The 21,371-nt window shown below is 44.4% G+C and overlaps 1 pseudogene; it reads left to right on the top strand.

Annotated features, from left to right (window-relative positions):
- The window catches only part of LOC121617491, a 28,398-nt pseudogene extending 7,423 nt beyond the window's left edge, over positions 1-20,975 (top strand).
- The last annotated feature ends 396 nt before the right edge of the window (positions 20,976-21,371 follow it).

Genomic DNA, 21,371 nt, shown 5'->3' with positions numbered 1-21,371 from the left:
ACTCTTTTCACAAGGAATGCACCGTTAGTCTCATCATACCTCCTTCTGCTTTCCAAGGGCGCTAAACTTGAATGCAGCTTGCTAGCAGCCTGTCTTCCACACACACCTCGCAGTAACACTCCTTACACAAGATATATAAACACACAAAAAACATGAAGCAAACCACAATAAAACAACTTTCTACAAGCTCCAACACAGCATACAAGAAGTGAATATTTAGTTTGCATGTTTTACCAGCTCTGGAGCAATGTGTGCATGTTGTTAACTGAGACGGGAGCAAGAAGCCTGGCTTCCGCAAAACAGGAAGTAGCAAAACACGAACGGCGCTCTTCAAAATAAAAGCACAAAAATAAAGTGGCAGGACTACATAAATAAACAAAATTCACTGCCATTTACACTCCCACCAAATTCTGCTACAATGAATGAGCAAAATACACTAAGAGCAAATGAATTGTACAGAATTTCTTGACTCTAATAAATGGATTACTTCACATTGAACTATCAGAGATATATAAGTGAATGTACATCATACTCAGTAAAGTGTACATGGAACTTGTGGTTTGTTTGTTCTAATCAGTTCTCAAGAAGAAGCACTAATTTTCGGACTGGTCTCTCAATGACTGAAGGTTTGGAGGGGGAATCTTGTTTTCTTTGAGGCTTTCGCTCTCCAACTTGCACTTTGACTCGACAGACTAAACCATCACTGTCTTGAACGGTCTCCACCACTCGTCCTAGTTGCCATTGATTTCTTGGAAGGTTATCGTCTTTAATGATGACAATGTCATTGGCTCTGAGGTTGCGTTGAGGTAAGTGCCATTTCTGTCTTGTGGATATGTTGAGCAAATACTCTTTTTTCCATCGACCCCAGAATTGTTCAATGAGATACTGAACTCTTCTCCATCTCTTTGTTGCATATAAGTCTTCCTTCACAAATACTCCAGGGGGAGGAAGAGCAACTTTGGATTTCATCATAATAAGGTGATTTGGCGTTAAAGGTTCCAGTGCATGTGGATCATTGATTCCATCGACTGTTAATGGGCGACTGTTAATAATTGCCATGGCCTCATACAACAGTGTTCTGAGAGAGGCGTCATCGAGTCGACCTGGGCACTGGGCGAAAGTGGCATTCAGCACATTTCTAACAGTTCTAATTTGCCGTTCCCAGACACCGCCTGCGTGGCTGGCAGAGGGGGCATTGAAGACAAATTCGCACTGCCTTTCAGACAGGAACATTTCTAGTAGTTTGGTGTCGCATTGTTTAAGTGCTTCCTTAAACTCGTTTCTGGCGCCAACAAAGTTAGAGCCTTGGTCGCAATGTAGTTGTCGGACAGCTCCTCTGATGCTGATGAAGCATCTCAGTGCGTTGATGAATGAGTCTGTCGACAAATCTTCGAGCATTTCTATATGCACAGCTCTAGAGTACAGACATGTGAAAATCAAACCATATCTTTTGTATTCTTTGCGGACTTTCTTTACAATGAACGGACCAAAACAGTCCATGCCGCTGTATGTAAAAGGTGCTGAGGCTTCAAGACGTTCTTTAGGGAGTTCAGCCATCCGTTGGCTTTCAGTCAGACGTCGAAGTTTCCTGCAAAGCACACAGGTGTGTATTTGTTTAGCAACCAACTTGCTTCCACCAATGACCTAGAATCCATTTGCTCTAAGCTCCATTTGTGTCTGACCTCGACCCTGATGGCACGTTTTAGCATGGTAGTGGGACACAATCAGCTTAGTAATATGACTTTTGTTTGGTAAGATGACTGGGTGCTTGACTTTGTGGCAGAGAGATGACTGTTTTAATCTCCCACCAACACGGAGAAGTCCTTCAGACCAGATGGGGTCCAGACTGAAGAGAGAGCTAGTGTTTGGAATGTCTTTTCCACCTTGAAGCATCTTTACCTCTTGGGGAAAGGCTTCCTGCTGTACAATTTTAATAAGTGCTTCAGCAGCTTTCTCACGCTCCTCGACAGTCACATGTTCAGTATGTCGTGTTCGTTTAGACCTCAGTCTTTTGATTCTTGCAACCACTTTAATCAGTGATGACCATGAAGAAAACTGACTGAGACGACTGAGAATGTCGGTGCAGTTATTGGCTTCGGTTGCAAGCACTTGAATTATCTTGACTTCAGGATCACCGACGAGTAATTCTGCTGGACTGCTTGGTGTAATTCATGCTCCCAGAGAAACTTTGGTCCTGTTTGCCAGTTTGTTGAGTGAATGTCTGAAGCATGTAGACCTCGGGATGCATGATCCGCCGGGTTGTCTGAGGTGTCTACATAATACCACTGACCGGGATCACTGTCTCTAATCAGCTGAACACGGTTTGCAACAAATATGTGGAATCTACGAGCATCATTGTTGATGTATCCCAGCACAACCTGCGAGTCAGTCCAGAAAGATTCTTGATCAATTTTCATGTCAAGTTCACTCTTTAACATGACACTGACTTTTGCAGAAACCACTGCTGCTGCAAGTTCAAGTCTCGGGATACTTGTGACTTTTGACGGTGCGACTCTTGCTTTTGCCATCACGAGACAGCAGTGGATTTCATCCTTGTCGTTCTTATACCTGAGGTAAGAACATGCACCATAACCTACACAGCTGGCATCCGAAAAATGGTGCAGCTCCACTCTGACAATGTTATGGAAGTCATGTGGGTGATAACATCTCGGTATTGAGACCTCTTTCAACTTGAGAAGACCATTTATCCATTCCTCCCACCGTGGCTTAATATCTTCTGGGAGTGAGTCGTCCCATCCAATGCCTCGGTGACAAAGCTCTTAAAGGATACGTTTTCCACTTAGGCAGAATGGAGCGATGAGTCCGAGTGGATCGTAGAGAGAGGCTATGACAGACAAACAACCACGACGGGTTGAAGGCTGATCCTTCAAGCTGATGTTAAAGCTGAAAGTGTCGTCTTTTATCGACCATTGGATACCGAGAGCACGTTCTGATGTGGTTGGATCAAATCCTAGAGGCACTGTGTTTGCTGCTCTTTCAGAGGGTTCTAAGCAAGAAAGTGCTGCTTCCTCGTTCGAGTTGAATTTGTGAAGGCGCAGTCCTCCTCTTTTGCACAACTCTTGTGACTTAGTGATCAGTTTCTTAGCTTCCTCAACTGATGACATGCTGATCAAGCCATCATCAACATAAAAATTTTTCTCCACAAATGTTGATGCTAGAGGATAGCTAGCTTTGTGTTCTCGTGCTAGATGCTTTAAACCCAAATTGGCAGATCCGGGAGACGAAGCGGCTCAGAAGAGATGGACGGCCATTCTGTACTCCTGTGGTTCCTTCTCCAGGTCACCACCTTTCCACCAGAGGAACTTCAGATAATTTCTGGATTCAGGAGAGACAGAGAACTGATAAAACATTCTCTCAGTGTCACAGATAATGGCTACAGCTTCCTTCCTGAATCTGCAAAGTACTCCTAACAGAGGATTGATAATATCAGGTCCACTTAGCAGAGTGTCATTTTGAGAAACACCCTGGAATTTGGCCGAACAGTCAAAAACAACTCTCAGTTTGTTCGGTTTCCTGGGGTGATGGATGCCGTGATGCGGCAGGTACCACTCTGCCTGTCCCTCAGATGTTGTAGGGGCAGGCTCTTCATCACCCTTGGTAATGGTTTCCTCCATGAATGTTTTGTATTGATCATAGTATTGTTTGTTGGCCTTTAATTTTTTCTTGAGACACTGTAGGCGAATCGTGGCTAACCTCCTGTTGTTTGGTAGGTTAGGCGGACTGTTGCCTTTGAAAGGGAGGGGCATCTCATAATGTCCGTCCTCCTTCTGTGTGATGTGATTACTGAGGAACTGTATAAAATGAGCATCTTCTTGGGACACGTATTTGTCCTCGTATGTTCTCTCAATAAAGTCTGATTCCAGGGCCTTTAAAACATCTGTCGCTGATGGAGCTGGCAGTTCTTTTACTGTGAGCCGATGCACAAAGCTCTGACTTCCTTGCCTGTCTAGGTGGGGGTTTGATGAGCCTATTATACTCCATCCTAGTTCTGATCTCTGTGCAAACGGTTGGGTTTTGTCACCTAATATGACTTCACGAGGAGCCAGTGCCGCTGGACAGTCATATCCTATTAAGAGCCCTACATCACAATCTTGGAGGGGTGGCAACTTATCTGCCAAGTTTCTGAGATGAGGCCACAGTAACGCTGTTTCTTTCGTTGGAACATAAGACTTATCCACTGGGATAAAGTCACAGCTGTAGGCCCTATGTATTTGAATGTAGCTCTCAGAGTGGAGTCCTCGAACTTGTAAACCATAAGCACTCTTACTCAATATTATTGTGTCGATTGCTGTCATAGTACTAAGTTTCAGTTTTACTGGTCGGACATCCACATTTAACTTATCAAGTACATCTTCCAAGACAAATGTTGAATCACTTTGTGTGTCTAGTATTGCGTATGTGAGTATGTGAGTGTGGTTCTCGTACTGAAGACACAAAAACTGGGACATTACTTGAGGTAGCAGAAGCGCGTTGTGTTGATGTATGAGACATGACTTTGTGTGTTTCCTGACTTGCATGTTCTTCTGTGGAAGTGGAATTATTTGTTATCTTTTCCACAGGTCTTTGCTTCCTGTCCTCGTGCAAGCAAGTTGGATGGCGACAGTTGCATATGCTGCACGTGTGCCGTCGCTTACAATCTTTGGTCACATGACCCTTTCTTAAACATCCAAAGCAGAGCCGATTTTCATGGATAAATGTCCTTTTCTCTTCAGCACTCTTAGCTGTGAAAGCGGGACACTTTGTGATGCCATGAGTTTCACTTTTACAGACAAAGCAAGGCCATTTTGGTTTACTGCTGTTTGTTTCTTGTTTCTCGTGAGTTTCTCTTTATTTGCGTGTTTGTGTTGAAGGCTTTAGTTCTCTTTGGGATTCTATCATCTGTAGGTTTAGAATTTATCAACAGTGGAGAAGTAACAGGGTTACAAGCAATGCGTGCTTCTTTACTCAGGAACTTTGAGAAACATGCAAAATCTGGATAACTATTTGATGTGTCAAGTTCATCCACAACAATTCGACTCCACTTTCTAACGATCCATTCTGGCAGTTTTTTGAGCAACTTGTGGTTTTCCTCGCAATCATTAAGGATGGCTAGTCCTTGGACGTGTGGGATTGCTTCAGTGCAGCTTTGGAGGAAGTCGGGTGTCGGGTTCAGGGACTGGTAAGCGATTCATACTCAGTGAACTAGCAATGGCTTGTGCTAAACTGACAGACTCCTGGGTCAATATCATTTCAGGAACTGCTTGGCGAGGTTGGAATGATGCAGCGTCTGGATTTAATTGAGGTTCAGTTTTCAACTTTCCATAGCAAGCAGAACTAGTTTTGTTGTTCATTTCTTCATTTTGATTCTCAGAATCTTAAAGACTGTCATATGCTCTCACGCGAGTCGCTGCTATAGCGACCTCTTTTTCTGCTTGTAACTGCTGCAGTTTTGCTCTCTCTTGTTCCAACTGTTGTTGCATTTCCACCTCTCTTTGTTTCATTTCTGACAACATTTTTGCTTCCTTCAGTTTCCATTCATTTTCTAATTTGTGAAGCCGTGCTTGCTGTGCTTGAATTTCTTCTATGGCCTTTGATTGCTCCATTTTAGCAGCAAGCTCTGCTTTTGCATCTGCTCTACTGCTGTGGGTACTGCTTGATCCAGAGTGATTGCTCGATTCCTCTGTTGACTCTGATGAACTGGTGGTTTCGGTTTTGGTGTGGCCAAATACAGACCCATATTCATTTTTGTTTAACATTTCTTTTACTCTCTCTTTCTCAAGTTGATTATTATAATCTTCATTAATAGTCTCCAGACGGTTACTAATGAGATTGCAGATTTCCTTTGTTAGTGTAACACATGCGTCCATTTTGTTGACAATCTCAGGTGTGGTGTCACTGTTATGTAGAATAGGTTCATATTGCTGTCTTACAGCATCGTGCTTTGTTTCAATGTCTTGCTGTAAGTTATTGAGGTCTTCTGATGAGCAGAGGGTTTTTAGCTTTGACCTTGTCTCCCTTGCTGTCAGCTTCCAAGAGTTATACGCTTTGTGAAATGTTTTTTCACGCTTTTTGGCGTCTTGTTTATGCATCTCTTTGCCTTTCTCTGTTTGTTTTCTCTCACGTGAGCTGGACTCAAGTGGCATGTCTATGGGATTGTCTGTTTCGTTTGTTGGGACTGAGACTGAGACTTTGTTTGCTTTCTGCAGCTGCTTTAGTTCGACTGTAGACTTTGATTGTCTTATGCCTGAATCTATACTTATAAGCTGTTATCTTTTACCACAGAGTAACACTATGTCAAGCATTCACAGATTATGGACATTCAAAGGGATTTTTAGCAAAAAGCAGTAACAACAAAAATGTCATAAATGAGCTCTGCAGACATTAATAGCTATAGAGCTTCACCTTTTAAACCTTTTCATAAACAGACATGTCATGAATTATTACTCCATAAACATATGTTCCAATCACCTTGAAATATTCACAAATTATTTTGACCTCAAAATATGTTTTTTTTGGGTTTTTTTTGACACTCAATGTCTCTTTTCCAGCAATTGTACCTTTAGTGTGCTGTCCCTTTTATAAATCTTGCCTGAGCAGGATGTGGGTGCGAGCAGAGTCAGTTGGCTGGTAACAGGCTGGTAGCTGGATCTCGGATGAGATGGTCAGCTTCTCTGCAGGGATGGCAGGTCAGTTGCAGCCGGTGGCTTTCACTTCTCGCCGCGGAGGACTTTTCACTTCTCGCAGCAGAGGAGTTTTCACTGTAGCGGCCCACTTGGAATTAACACAAGAGAGCTTCGACTGGTGTTCTTTTAATTCTCTCCTCACTGGCTTCTTTTAATTCTCTCCTCACTGGCTTTCGACACATTCTGTCACCTTATGACACCGTGAAAACTATCAAAACAGATGAAAATACAAATGCTGTGGTGTTATATTTCAGAAAATAATGACAAACTCTCTAAATGAATGAAACACTCTTTTCACAAGGGATGCACCGTTAGTCTCATCATACCTCCTTCTGCTTTCCAAGGGCGCTAAACTTGAATGCAGCTTGCTAGCAGCCTGTCTTCCACACACACCTTGCAGTAACACTCCTTACACAAGATATATAAACACACAAAAAACACGAAGCAAACCACAATGAAACAACTTTCTACAAGCTCCAACACAGCATACAAGAAGTGAATATTTCGTTTGCATGTTTTACCAGCTCTGGAGCAACGTGTGCATGTCGTTAACTGAGAAGGGAGCAAGAAGCCTGGCTTCCGCAAAACAGGAAGTAGCAAAACACCGGCGCTCTTCAAAATAAAAGCACAAAAATAAAGTGGCAGGACTAAATAAATAAACAAAATTAACTGCCATTTACATGGTTAATAAACCAAATGCTCCGTGTTTGACAAACAAAAACCTGGCTTGCACACACACTACAGACAATCTGCGCACGTCCTTTGTTGTTTTGCGGTCAAAAGTTTCATCCCAGCTCTGAAAGAACACTGCTACTTAGCTGCTGCTAGCTAGTTAGCCTGAAATGCATTGTGAAGGTCCTGGTTGTTTATAGAGTTAAGTATGCACTCTTTTTTTTACCACTATCGTTGGGGTGACTTCCTTCTGGAGCATCAGCCATCAGCCGTGTTTCCCACTCCACGCATGGAGCTGGGCTCATTCACATATGATTACCATCAGTGGATAATAATAATACACTAATAATAATCAATCCACCACCTCTATTGACGTGTAGGAGTCAGGGCAGAGGAGCACAGGTAGTGAGAGGGGAGAGACCTCTACTGGAAAGGTGAGTAGGAGAGAAATGATTAGAAAGTGTATATATATATATATATATATATATATATATATATGGTGGCCAGAAACTTTCTTGCCCGGAAAACAGAAGCTGGATGTCCACCAGAGGTCCGTTTAACAAAGCAGGTTTACTGAAAACTCTGAGTATGTTAACCCTGAAATGAGGGAAACTCTGAGTTTTCTGTTTCACATAGGAAGGTAAGTCAAACCAGAGAAAGAGCGGTAACTCAAGTCTGTTTCACAGACAGAGGTAAGTTAAACAGAGCAGGTTCAACAAACTCTGTGTAACCCTGAACTCTGAGTTGATCTACTCTGAGATAGGAAACTCTGAGTTTTCGATTCCACAACAGCAGATTTGAGTTAGTTTGATTAACTCAGAGTAGGTTCACCTCGAGTTAAGCGCGTGCCCCGCAACTTTAAAAAGACAGCATCAATGGAACCCCGATTTGAGGAGTCACCATGGCAACGGGGAAGCGGAAGGCTGCCTACTTCACGCCACCGAAATTAGACATTTTAATGCGCTCATACAGCGAATATGAACACGTTTTTAGACGGAAGTCCAACACCGCTGCAGCTGCGAAGGAGAGGGAGACGGTGTGGGAGAACATTGCTGCTCGGGTCAATGCGTGAGTATAAATGTAGTCCTTTGAAATCACAATAATATTACAGGGCAAAACTGCTTGAATGGTTGCCTATTAATTTATTTCATTTAGGTGCAATCCCGCGGGGGAGAAGCGCACTTGGCAGCAGCTTAAAATGAAATATAAAAATATTGTTCAAACAGGTAAGACCTCGGCATGACCTACTGTGCCTAATGGACTTCCCACTGAATGATATTTTTAATGTTTTTTTTTTTAATAACAGACGGCAGAACTATGCCAAAACTCGTCTGCCGACTGAATGAATGAATGAGGAAATGAAATACGGTGTGTGGTTGAGAGAGGGCGGAGACACAGAGAAACTCGAGGTTCCTTGAGTAAAACCTGGTGCCGACCAGGTTAGGTTCATAGAGTCAGTTACTGCGGTAACTGACTCAGAGTTTAACTTACCTCTGTCTGTGAAACAGGCTTGAGTTACCCCTCTTTCTCTGGTTTGACTTACCGTCCTATGTGAAACAGAAAACTCAGAGTTTCCCTCATTTCAGGGTTAACATACTCGGAGTTTTCAGTAAACCTGCTTTGTGAAACGGACCTCTGGTCTACACCTGAACCTGGACAAATGTGAACTTATGAGTATCCATAGCTGTTCTGATTTTTCACTGTATGATATACTTGTCATAAATGAGATCAAATATCTATGAATTTGGATAACTAAAGATGCAGAGGATAGTGAAAAAAAAGAATATTCAAAATACTATTGACAAATGCAAAAAAAACTTTTGGCTGCAAAGGGATTTAACGTTGTTTGGTAGGACTATGTTAACCAAGATAGCATATTCCGTAGCTATCCCGCCAAGAATTATAAATCAATAGAACAAATTTGAATTTCATACGGAAAAATAAACACCACTATATCAGAAATAGAGACTTGACAAAGGACTATGAGGATGGTGATATAAAAGCAATTGATTTTGAAATTATGAATGGAATATTAAAGATCAAATGGCTCCGATCCTTCTTAAGGAATGATGATGATATTTGGTTTTCACTGCCTTCTCTTGTTTTCAACAATGTTGAAGGTATTGAGTTCCTTTTAGTATGTGACTTTGAAATATCCAAACTGCCCATAAAACTTTCCAAATTTCATTAACAGGTTCTGTTAAATTGGAAAATTATGTTCAAGCATAACTTTAGCCCCATAACGTGCCATTGTGGAACAACAGGGTGATATTAAGTCAGGGAAGATCTATGTTTATGGAAGAATGGACGTCGAAACAAATATGGTCTGTGATGCATTTAATGGATGGGAATGGAAATATACTTGAACTGAAGGATTTTAATGCCAAATATAGCATGAGCTGCTCCATCGAGATCTATAACAAAGTCTCACAGAATATCTCAAAAGTCTTTATCCAATCGATAAAAAGAAAAGAATATCTTGAACATACAACTCTAAATTTACAGAAAGTGAGAATGGATGAGCTCAACCTAGTCAGCGAAAAATGTAACAATAAATTTTTTCCCCCAAAGTGGAAAGAAATTCATTTTAAAATTAGAAATAATATTTATCCTTCAAATGAATTCATGAGAAGTACATTTAAATTTGTGGTAGATAACTGTTATAACTGTGGTAGCCCCAGACTCTGACACTATCATGATGGCCACTGAGACTGACTGTGGGTTCAAAGTCTCTAAATCCAAACTCCAAATTGGCAGACTAAAAGTAACTTTTTTAGGCCGTTTAATCTGCTCCTCTGGCCTTAATATGACCACTGCACAAAAGACTGACATTTTGAACCACTCCAAGCCACTGACTGTAAAGTCCATGATGCAATTTCTTGGTCTGATTACCTATACTAAGAATTTTGTACCTGATTTCTCTGGCCTGGTAGCACCTCTGAGAGCTTTAATTACACAAGCAGGGTACAAAAATTACAACTCTCCTCTACAATGGACAGCAACAGCTGAGAAAGCACCATCTACAGCTTGTAGTCTACACACTCCCAACTACTGTGAACCATTTCACCTGGATGTTGATGAAAAGAATGGTTTTGTCAATGCTGTTCTTTTTCAAAGAGGCATGTAAACTAGCAAAAGACAAAACTGCAACTATCTACACTGACTCAGCCCATGCATTGCAAGCTGTGCATTTAGACACGTGTCGCTGGAGAAGGAAAGGTTTTGTGACCTCATCTGGCACCCCTGTTAAACATTTGAACCAACTATTTTACCTTTCCAATGCATTATTAGAACCATAACGAGTAGCCATAGTCAAGTGCAGAGGACATTAAAAAGGAGATGGCAGAGTAACAAAAGGAAATACGAATCAGATATGGCTGTCATGACCCGTGCTATGCACGCCGGTTTTGTTTAGTTTTCCTTGTTTGATCCTCATCATTGCCTTATTTAGTTAGTGTTGTCTCAGTCTTGCCATGTTTTATGTAAGAGTTTTTGTATTGTCTTGCCTCATCGTGTTTGTGTTTTGTAAAGTTTCCCATTGTGTGTTCTCTTTGCCTGGTTTTTGTTACATCCTGTTTTATTTTGAAGGTTCTTGTTATGTGTCTTTGGTTTACTTTACTTCCTGTGTTTTCCCTCCTGTGTGATTGTCTGATGTGTTTCACCTGTGCGTCATTAGTGTTCCTCCCTAATGTATTTAAGTCCGTGTCTTCCCTTTGTCCTTGTCGGGTCGTCGTCAACACTACCTTGTCTATGTCTCTTGCCAAGCCCATGTATTCTTGTAGCCCATGATTCCTTGATTTAGCCCTAGCCTGTAAGTGAGTGTTCTTTGTTGTTTTTCTTTGTTCTTGTCTGTGCCGTGGATTGTGTGATTGTCTCCTTGGTTTATCTCTGTCCTTTGTTTGCCACAGTTCCCGTAAGTTTGGTTCTTGTCTTGTTCTTGTCTTTGTTCCTGTTTAGGCCTTGTTTTATGTTAGTGCTCCACCATCCTTGTGTTGTCTGCGTTTCCCTTGTTAGTTGAGTTTCCAACCCATAGTCCTTTCCTGATATTTGTTTGTAGCCTTAATAATCTAGTTTCCATTTTCCTTTCTTAGTTCATAGCCTTGCCGATTTGTTCTCCTCGATAAAGAGTGATTTTCTGTTTGATTATTTTGTTATTTAGATTCTCGTTTCTGTTTTCTAGGAAGGTAATTTGAGTTGTGAGTTTTTCTTATCTAGTTCTTTCAGTAGTCAGTTCCTTTTTTCATAGCCCTTTGTGTTTCCTCCTTCGGGAGCGTTTTGTGTTCTTTATTGTATTCATTGTTAGTATTCATAGTCTCGTCCCTTGCTTTCATGTGTCTTATAGTGATGTGTTGTCTATCCCTGTGTTGTGTCGTTGTTTGAATTCTGTTACCCTTGTGTGTCGTTAGCCTTTAGCCCTCTGAGTTTGGTTGTCTTGTTTCCTTGTGTTAATAAATGTATTAATTGAGCCTAGCGCCCCCTTGTGTGTCTGCATTTGGGTTCAACCCTCCTAGTTTCCCCTTAAGTCCCCACCTTCCTGACAGAACGACCCGACCAGTATGGAGCCAGCAGACTCAGATATCATGTCCGAGTATGAGCATGACCTGTATAGCTCTGACGAGGAATATATCCTGGGTCCCCGATTCTGGGGACCTCCGCCAGTCTTCGATCCTCCCCCAATCTCGAAGAAGCGCCAGACCCCGGCAACGTTCCTCGCAGACTATGACAACAGTTCTGACGACGACGAACTCCTGACAGCCCTGTTCTGGGGAACAAGGCTAGCCATCAAGCCACCCTCCAACCGCAACAAGCCAGTCCCTGCAAGGAGGAAGCGGAGGATCCGACGACGGAAGGTGTCGGCTAGCCAGCCTGCTAGCCCCCTGTCGTCCCCAGTGCCCGAGTTGCCCTCACCCCCCGCAACCCAGCCAGCACCTTCAAGGAGGAAGCGGGGATCCCGACGACCGAAGGGGTCGGTTGGCCGTCAGTCTGCTAGCCTCCCGTCGTCTGCAGAGCCACCAGAGCCGCCGTCGCGGCTGCTGCCAGAGCTGCTGCTGTTCCCGCCGCCGCCAGTTCCAGAGCCGCCAGAGCCGTTGCTGCTGTCGCCGCCGTCTGAGCTGGTGCTGCCGCCGGTGCCGCTGCTGCCGCCAGAGCCGCCGTCGCCGCTGCTGCTGTTGCCGCCGCCGCCAGTTCCAGAGCCGCCAGAGCCGTTGCTGCTGTCGCCGCCGTCTGAGCTGGTGCTGCCGCCGGAGCCGCTGCTGCCGCCAGAGCCGCCGTCACCGCTGCTGCCAGAGCTGCTGCTGTTGCCGCCGCCGCCAGTTCCAGAGCCGCCAGAGCCGTTGCTGCTGCCGCCGCCGTCTGAGCTGGTGCTGCCGCCAGAGCAGCTGCTGCCGCTGCTGTTGCCTCCTGGGTTGCCGCTGCCGCCGCCTCCGGACCTCGAGCTGCCGCTGCCGCCGCCTCCTGACCTCGAGCTGCCGCTGCCGCCGCCTCCTGACCTCGAGCTGCCGCTGTCGCCGCCTCCTGACCTCGAGCAGCTGATGCTGCCGTCTCCTGAACCTGAGCTGCCGCCCCCTGACCTCGAGCTGCTGGTGCTGCCGCTGCTTCCTGTTCTCAAGCTGCTGCTGCTGCTGTTGCCGCAGCCGCCCGAGCTGGTGCGGCCGCCGCTGCTGCTGCCGCCGCCACCTTCTGACCTCGAGTTGCTGCCGCCGCCGCAGCCTTCTGAACCGGAGCTGCAGCAACCACCTCGACCAGGATTACAGTCCTCCTTGCTGCCGGCTCCCTGTCCTGTTGCCATGTTGCCGGCCCTCTGTCCTGTTGCCATGTTGCCGGCTCCCTGTCCTATTGCCATGTCGCCGGCTCCCTGTCCTGTTGCCATGTTGCCGGCTCCCTGTCCGGCTGTCATGTCGCCGGCTCCCTGTCCTGTTGCCATGTCGCCGGCCCCCTGTCCGGCTGCCATGTCGCCGGCCTCCTGTCCTGCTGCCCCGCTGCCGGCCTCCTGTCCTGCGGCCTCACCACCAGCTTCCAACCTTGTTGGTCGTCGCCGGTCTCCAGAGGGGTTCCGCCCTCGCCGCCGGTCTCCAGAGGGGTTCCGCCCTCGCCGCCGGTCTCCAGAGGGGTTCCGCCCTCGCCGCCGGTCTCCAGAGGGGTTCCGCCCTCGCAGCTGGACTCAATGGAGGTTCCGCCCTCGCCGCCGGCCTCCAGAGGGGTTCCGCCCTCGCCGCCGGCCTCCAGAGGGGTTCCGCCCTCGCAGCTGGACTCAATGGAGGTTCCGCCCTCGCCGCCGGCCTCCAGAGGGGTCCCGCCCTCGCCGCCGGCCTCCAGAGGGGTCCCGCCCTCGCCGCCGGCATCCAGAGGGGTCCCGCCCTCGCCGCCGGCCTCCAGAGGGGTCCCGCCCTCGCCGCCGGCCTCAACGGAGGTTTCGACCTCGCCGCCGGCCTCCAGAGGGGTTCCGCCCTCACTGCTGGCCTCAACGGAGGTGTCGCCCTCGCCACTGGCCTCAATGGAGGTTCTGCCTTCGCCGCAGGCCTCCAGAAAGACTCTGCCTTGGTCTTTGGCCACTGGCCAGACCACCAGAAAAACTTTGCCTAACCTGGACTCTATATCCCTCCTCCAAGATCCCCCTCCACCCACCCTGCTTGATTTGAACTTTTGGACACTTTTGTTTTTGTTCCATGTAGGGACATCTGGGATCTGTCCCTTAAGGGGGGGGTTCTGTCATGACCCGTGCTATGCACGCCGGTTTTGTTTAGTTTTCCTTGTTTGATCCTCATCATTGCCTTATTTAGTTAGTGTTGTCTCAGTCTTGCCATGTTTTATGTAAGAGTTTTTGTATTGTCTTGCCTCATCGTGTTTGTGTTTTGTAAAGTTTCCCATTGTGTGTTCTCTTTGCCTGGTTTTTGTTACATCCTGTTTTATTTTGAAGGTTCTTGTTATGTGTCTTTGGTTTACTTTACTTCCTGTGTTTTCCCTCCTGTGTGATTGTCTGATGTGTTTCACCTGTGCGTCATTAGTGTTCCTCCCTAATGTATTTAAGTCCGTGTCTTCCCTTTGTCCTTGTCGGGTCGTCGTCAACACTACCTTGTCTATGTCTCTTGCCAAGCCCATGTATTCTTGTAGCCCATGATTCCTTGATTTAGCCCTAGCCTGTAAGTGAGTGTTCTTTGTTGTTTTTCTTTGTTCTTGTCTGTGCCGTGGATTGTGTGATTGTCTCCTTGGTTTATCTCTGTCCTTTGTTTGCCACAGTTCCCGTAAGTTTGGTTCTTGTCTTGTTCTTGTCTTTGTTCCTGTTTAGGCCTTGTTTTATGTTAGTGCTCCACCATCCTTGTGTTGTCTGCGTTTCCCTTGTTAGTTGAGTTTCCAACCCATAGTCCTTTCCTGATATTTGTTTGTAGCCTTAATAATCTAGTTTCCATTTTCCTTTCTTAGTTCATAGCCTTGCCGATTTGTTCTCCTCGATAAAGAGTGATTTTCTGTTTGATTATTTTGTTATTTAGATTCTCGTTTCTGTTTTCTAGGAAGGTAATTTGAGTTGTGAGTTTTTCTTATCTAGTTCTTTCAGTAGTCAGTTCCTTTTTTCATAGCCCTTTGTGTTTCCTCCTTCGGGAGCGTTTTGTGTTCTTTATTGTATTCATTGTTAGTATTCATAGTCTCGTCCCTTGCTTTCATGTGTCTTATAGTGATGTGTTGTCTATCCCTGTGTTGTGTCGTTGTTTGAATTCTGTTACCCTTGTGTGTCGTTAGCCTTTAGCCCTCTGAGTTTGGTTGTCTTGTTTCCTTGTGTTAATAAATGTATTAATTGAGCCTAGCGCCCCCTTGTGTGTCTGCATTTGGGTTCAACCCTCCTAGTTTCCCCTTAAGTCCCCACCTTCCTGACAATGGCAGCAAAAGCAAAAGCAAAATACAATCTATATTGACAAATGAAAACCAGTAAGTGATAAACCATATTGGGACCTATGTGTACAAAACATCAGAGAGCTGCAATAAGAAGCTGTCCCGTCTGAAGAACAGGCGTGGAAAGAAAAAGCAGCCACAAGGGCTCAGTTGAAATCGTGACGGCAAGATAGTAGCACCGGTTGGACTACTAGATCTGCTATGCCAAGATGCCCACAGTAGAGGTCACAACTCTCATTTTCCAGCACTGGTGGCACCCCCACTTAAAGACATTACTAAATATTTTCAGTAGTCATGTGAAATCTGTAATCAGTTTAATCCAAAGGTTTCACTCAAGGCAGGACCAGAAGTTTTCGAGTTCCCGATGCCCCATGGAAGGAGATAGTGATTGATTTCACTGACATGGGTGCAGATCACAGAGTTGAGGGAAAGAGGTATCTCTTAGTCTGTGTATATCCATTCTCAAGGTGGATTGCCACACCTACCAAAATTGAAAAAAGGGCTAATCATACCATTAAAGAAGGATTGGCTAAAGTCTGCGCAGGCACAAACAAACCTGGATCGAAGCCCTCCCTATAGTGCTATTTAACCTGAGATCCAGTCCAAATGCAACAATGAATATCAGCCTACATGAGATTTTTGACAGGTCCATTTAACACTGCACCAACCGACTGAGCAACTGGATCCATAAGACAACAGCGCACTGTGAGAGAACACTGACTGAGGTTCGGACTGACTTAGGAACCTCATTGACTGACAATGACCATAACTCTGGAAACCCTAACAGAGACTGGACAGACCTCAACTGACAAAACCCTCCAAAAAAGACTCCACTATGGAGACTAGGTGTAGCACTCAGTGGCTATAACTGTATTGGTTACATTAAAACTGATCATTGTAACACAAATTTTGTGGTGGGAGAGCCAACGGTCAAAAGCACAATCACTCCAAAGTATTGTCAATATGTCAGTACCAGTTCCTCCCCAACTATGGCTCAACATCTGGTTAAACGGTCCTTGAGCAACAGACCTGTAAACACTTAGAAGTACCTTACCCATTGGCCCCACCAATGGCGTTCCCACCAATCTTTACCCCTGTCAAAAACAACCACACCTATCTAGAGAGAACTGATGCTACTGGCTCATGTGTTGGTAAAATTCCTGATGATTGGTGTGTTATTACTGTCAACGTCACTGATTGGACTAATGTTACATCACTTAATCATGCACTTTCAGACGTTTACTGGTACTGTGGAAATAACTTTACTGGTACTGTGGAAATAATAACACTCCCTCCAAATTGGACAGGTAAATGCACCATCCTCTCACTATAGTTCCAGTCGAGATAATTAAAGCCTCAGCTTCAGAAATAATCTCATGGTCCATCACTTATCATGACTGTCGATATTCTCACAGGTTTAAACGTAGCTCATTTGACTTATATCAGAACGCCCCGGCCTACATAGATGCAACTGGAGTCCCCAGAGGTGTACCTGATAAATATAAATATTTGATCAAGTCACCACAGGGTTTGAGACATCTCTGTTTCGGTGGTTCACTATAAACAAAAATTTGGACAGAATTAACTATATTCATTTTAATGTTCAAAGGCTCAATAATATGACCATTGATGCTATACCCGGACTACAATAACAATTGGCTGCTACTTCCCTGATGACTTACCAAAATAAAATGGCCCTTGATTTCGTCCAAGTTGAAAGAGGTGGTGTGTGTGCTATGTTTTTCCAAGATTGCTGTGTATTCATCCCTAATAACACAGCCCCAGATGGCTCCATAACTTGAGCCCTCTCTGGCCTTAAAACTATGTCTGAAGAGTTAGCAGAGCACTTAGGGATAGACAATCTACTAACTGATTGGCTAGACAGAACCTTTGGCAAGTGGGAAACATTAATTATGTCTGTGTTTCTTTCAGTAGTTGTAGCAGTGACTTTGTTAATTTTATGTGGATGTTGCTGCAGACCATGCGTCAGGCACCTCTGTCTAAAGTGTATTACCACAGCCATTAATGATAAATTCCCCACACCACCTCCTTATCAATTATCACAACATGCAGGTGAAATTGTTCCACTGGTCTCCCTCTCTGAGCCTGGAGAGGACGAGACTGAAGCTTACAAGGATGTTGACGACAACAAAGACTGTTACTCCTGAACATATATAGATACACTGACTTTGCGTGAAGTTACCACATACCCATATAAAGCATTGCATACATGTAGAGGCGTGAGACTCATAGTTATAATTATTGTGCTCATTACAGACATGTTATCAGTAGAGTTATGGAAGGTTGCACTCTCCTGGGAAAGAGGTTCTGTTCCCAGCACCATGATGACTACTCCTGATATGAATTCTTTAGCTTTTGCTTTTAAACATTATGATTGTTTCTGTTGATTTACATTGCTCTGTTTACTATTTCCACATGCAGGTGCAATGAAGAATTGATTGCTGTAAGTCACAGCAACAAAGAACACCTTACACACACTGGCATACATATAGGATGCTCAACACAATGAAGACACGCTTACATGCCCACGATACGATCATGAGATTTTTATTTGTGTCGATATAATAGAATTATATCAAAAGGGGGATGCCCAAACAATCTCCTACCTGGTTGTGTGGCAGCTCAGGGCGGTTAGTCACTCACAGTTGTTGAATTGACTGCTGCACAGAGTTGGAACACAATACAGAAATGACATCCCTACTTGTATTTTATTGACATAATAAAATTATGTCAGAAGGGGGAAATGTTATAATTAATCTCTGTTCACTTTAGATTTGCACTTTTTCACTGAACTCATTATATTTACTGGATGTTCTCATTTAATCAACAATGTCACAGTTTAGTTTGACAAGCAGGCATCTCTAATCTGTCATGTTAGGTTTGTTGCAATAGATACACGCCTCAATGACAACATTGACTAATCTTTTATATCACTTTTCAGTAAGTTCACATGAACAGTGGTTGGCCTGTTCATGTCAGAGATAACTGGCCAATGAGACTCAGTCCGTGCGGGTCCAGCCTCTGTACGGGACCAAGAAGATAACTGTGAACCACACCTGGAAATCAGGGCTCCTTCTGACAGAGATCCTGCAAGAGCTCTGTCACTCTGAGCCCAGCGCTGCCTTACTTAACCTGTGACCTAAATAAATTCTACATCTGTGATCTGAAGATGTCTTCGGCTTGTTCTTGGGCTTCCAAATAAGGGTTAGATGATGGATGGATGGATGGATGAATGCAGATATAAATGCTAAATGTTTATAGACTGTATTTATATAGTGCTTTTCAGTCTGGAGACCACTCAAAGCGCTTTACAACACAAGCCTGCATTCACCCATTCACACATGGTAGCTAGGCCACCTGCTCATTGGGGTTGGGGGGCAACCTGGAGTTCAGTATCTTGCCCAAAGATACTTTGACATGTAGACTGCCGAACCACCAACCCTCTGGTAAGTGGACGACCACTCTACCTCCTGGGCCACAGCCACATATAGGCTAGCATCAGATTAGAAGACACATAATGTATGTCAATGTGTTTTTTTTAATGTCACCATCTGAAGAGGGTCAACAAGGTAGTCTGCCAAAGGGTAGTCTCCTGCCAGTTCACCAAGCTCAATCAAAACAGTTTCTCTGGCTGGACATGCACTCAGCTCAAAGGCTCAAATGCTGTGAAATGTTCCCTGTACCACCCAGAAAGCTGTCTTACCATGAAGCAGGAGAGGGGCTGTGCTGATCACCTGTCCCCACTTGGCTAATCACCGGCCCTTTATCAGCAGCCTTGGCTCCGGTCTCGTTGCTGGACTATTCCCTGTGTCAGTAACTCTTGTGTCGCTCTCTCGTGATCAGTTTTTGGTTTGTGTATTTTCTTGTTATTTGCTAGTTCAAGTTTTTCCCGTAACAGTGATTTTGAGTTCATCCTTTTATTTGTCACTTCGTTATAGCTTGAGCTTTCTGTTGGTATTTTGCCCCTCGTGGCCTCTCTTAGTTGTACTTTGATTTTTTTTGGAAAGAAGATTTTGTTTCCCGTCTTGAAAATAAACTTTGTTATTCGTCTCTGCATCTGGGTCCTGGCCCTCATGTGGATGAGCTCCTATGTACATTGTTATGGAGTCATTTGCCATAGTTTGCCACAATACCATCAGTGGCAATGAACAGTCTTCAGCCACTGTGTGGAGCGGTGTCATTCAAGGTAGTTATTGTCGTGCAGCAATTCAGCAGCTGATCTGAATCCAATTACCTGTGCCAGCTGATACCAGTCAACTCAATTAGTTAACGACGAATGTCAAGTCCCAGGTCTATATAAGTGTCAAACACAGCCTGACCACATGTTTATTACAAGCCAAGTAGACAATGGAATGACCACAGCGAATGGCGTGTGCACTGGCAATTTGGCATATGCCCGGGAATGAGGAGGAGGATGCAAGACGCAGGAGAGCGCGACTGAGGCAGCATGCAATTGTGTGCCTACTACTGGTAATTATCACAGAAACATAGCAAATACAGCAAACACATTGCTAGCTGTACACACACATAATGGCATATTGTGCATTGATGTAACAACTGTGCCTGCGTACACTAGCCTAGACACAAAAGGTGGAATATGTCAGCCAGGTAAATGAAAAGAATATGTTCTCTGTGTCAAATACAATACATGGTCCGGGTAGTTCAGACACTTGTTATTCCTTGAAGATAGACGTGTGGAAAGTAACACATTCCTTTTCCTGTGCAGCGTGACCGGGAGCCGGAATATGCATGCCTCAACCCTAATGTACCAGTTCTGTCGTTGTGTGGCAAAGCTTTGAAAATGGAGCAAATAATGAGCACCATAACGCAAGCAGTGAACTTAATCAGAGCCAAAGGTTTAAATCACCGCCAATTCAAGGCATTTCTGGGCGAGTTAGATACAGAGTACGGTGATTTGCCCTATCACACAGAGGTGCGATGGCTAAGCCAGGGAAAGGTGCTGCAAAGATGTTTCGAGCTGCATGAGGAGATCTGTCTGTTCATGGAAAGCAAAGGGAAAGACACAACAGATCTCCGAGATGAAACATTTCTGTGTGAAATGGCGTTTCTGTGCGGCATCATGAGCCATCTGAATGTGATGAACCTGCAGCTGCAGGGATGGGGCGCATCATCACTAATATGTACACCACAGTGAAGGCGTTTAAAACCAAGCTGAGTCTGTGGGAGTCGCAGATGCGGAAAGAAAACTTGAGCCACTTTCCCAGTTGCCAGACCATGAAAGAGAAGCTCTCTACCGCTGTGTTCCTGAGTGCACAGTTTGCCAATAATCTCAATATACTTGCTGACTTTGAAGCCCAGAAAAGCAGGTTTGAACTGCTCAGCAATCCTGTTGCAGTTGGCGTGGAAAGTGCACCACCAAACCTACAAATGGAGTTGATTGAGCTCCAGTGCAATGACACACTGAAGGAAAAATATGAGAGAGTGGGTGCTGCTGAGTTTGCACGTTTCATCCCCGACACAATGCCCCAGCTGCGCATCCAAGCCGCTCAGACGCTCTCCATGTTTGGCAGCACATACCTGTGTGAACAACTGTTCTCTTTGATGAAGCTAAACAAAACATCACACAGGAGCCATCTTACTGATACACACCTTCAGTCAATCCTGAGGATTTCCTCAGCTCAGAGCCTGACCCTGAACATTGATGAACAAAAGATGAGACACCACCAAGTATCAGGCTCAGCCTCAGACAAGTGAGCATCACAGAGCATTAATATATTTTTAGTTTTTAATTCAGTTAAATTTTTGTTTCCACAAGACATGATTTTTCTTTGAAGGAAATATTGTTTTGTCTGTGTCCTATAGATTTTTGTATTTTAATTTATTTAATTTATTTAGATTTATTTTTCAGTTAAACTCAGGGAAAATTGCAGGTAAGAGCCATGAGAAGGAATACAACTGATTCGATTTTTTTATTTTTATTTTCTCATTTTACTTTTGTTTTTGAAGGACATGTATTGTTTTGCTGTTTGCCTGTTGAAAATGTTTTCCCTTAATTACTGACAGAGCCATAGGAATATATTGCTTTTGTGACCTCTGTGCGTATGGCCTGCTTTGAATAATTGTCTGGAGCTTATCTGGGTTGTCAGTTCA

The sequence above is a fragment of the Chelmon rostratus genome, chromosome 14 (assembly GCF_017976325.1).
Source record: "Chelmon rostratus isolate fCheRos1 chromosome 14, fCheRos1.pri, whole genome shotgun sequence".
NCBI lineage: Eukaryota > Metazoa > Chordata > Actinopteri > Chaetodontiformes > Chaetodontidae > Chelmon > Chelmon rostratus.
This window is presented reverse-complemented; position numbering and strand designations above follow the sequence as displayed.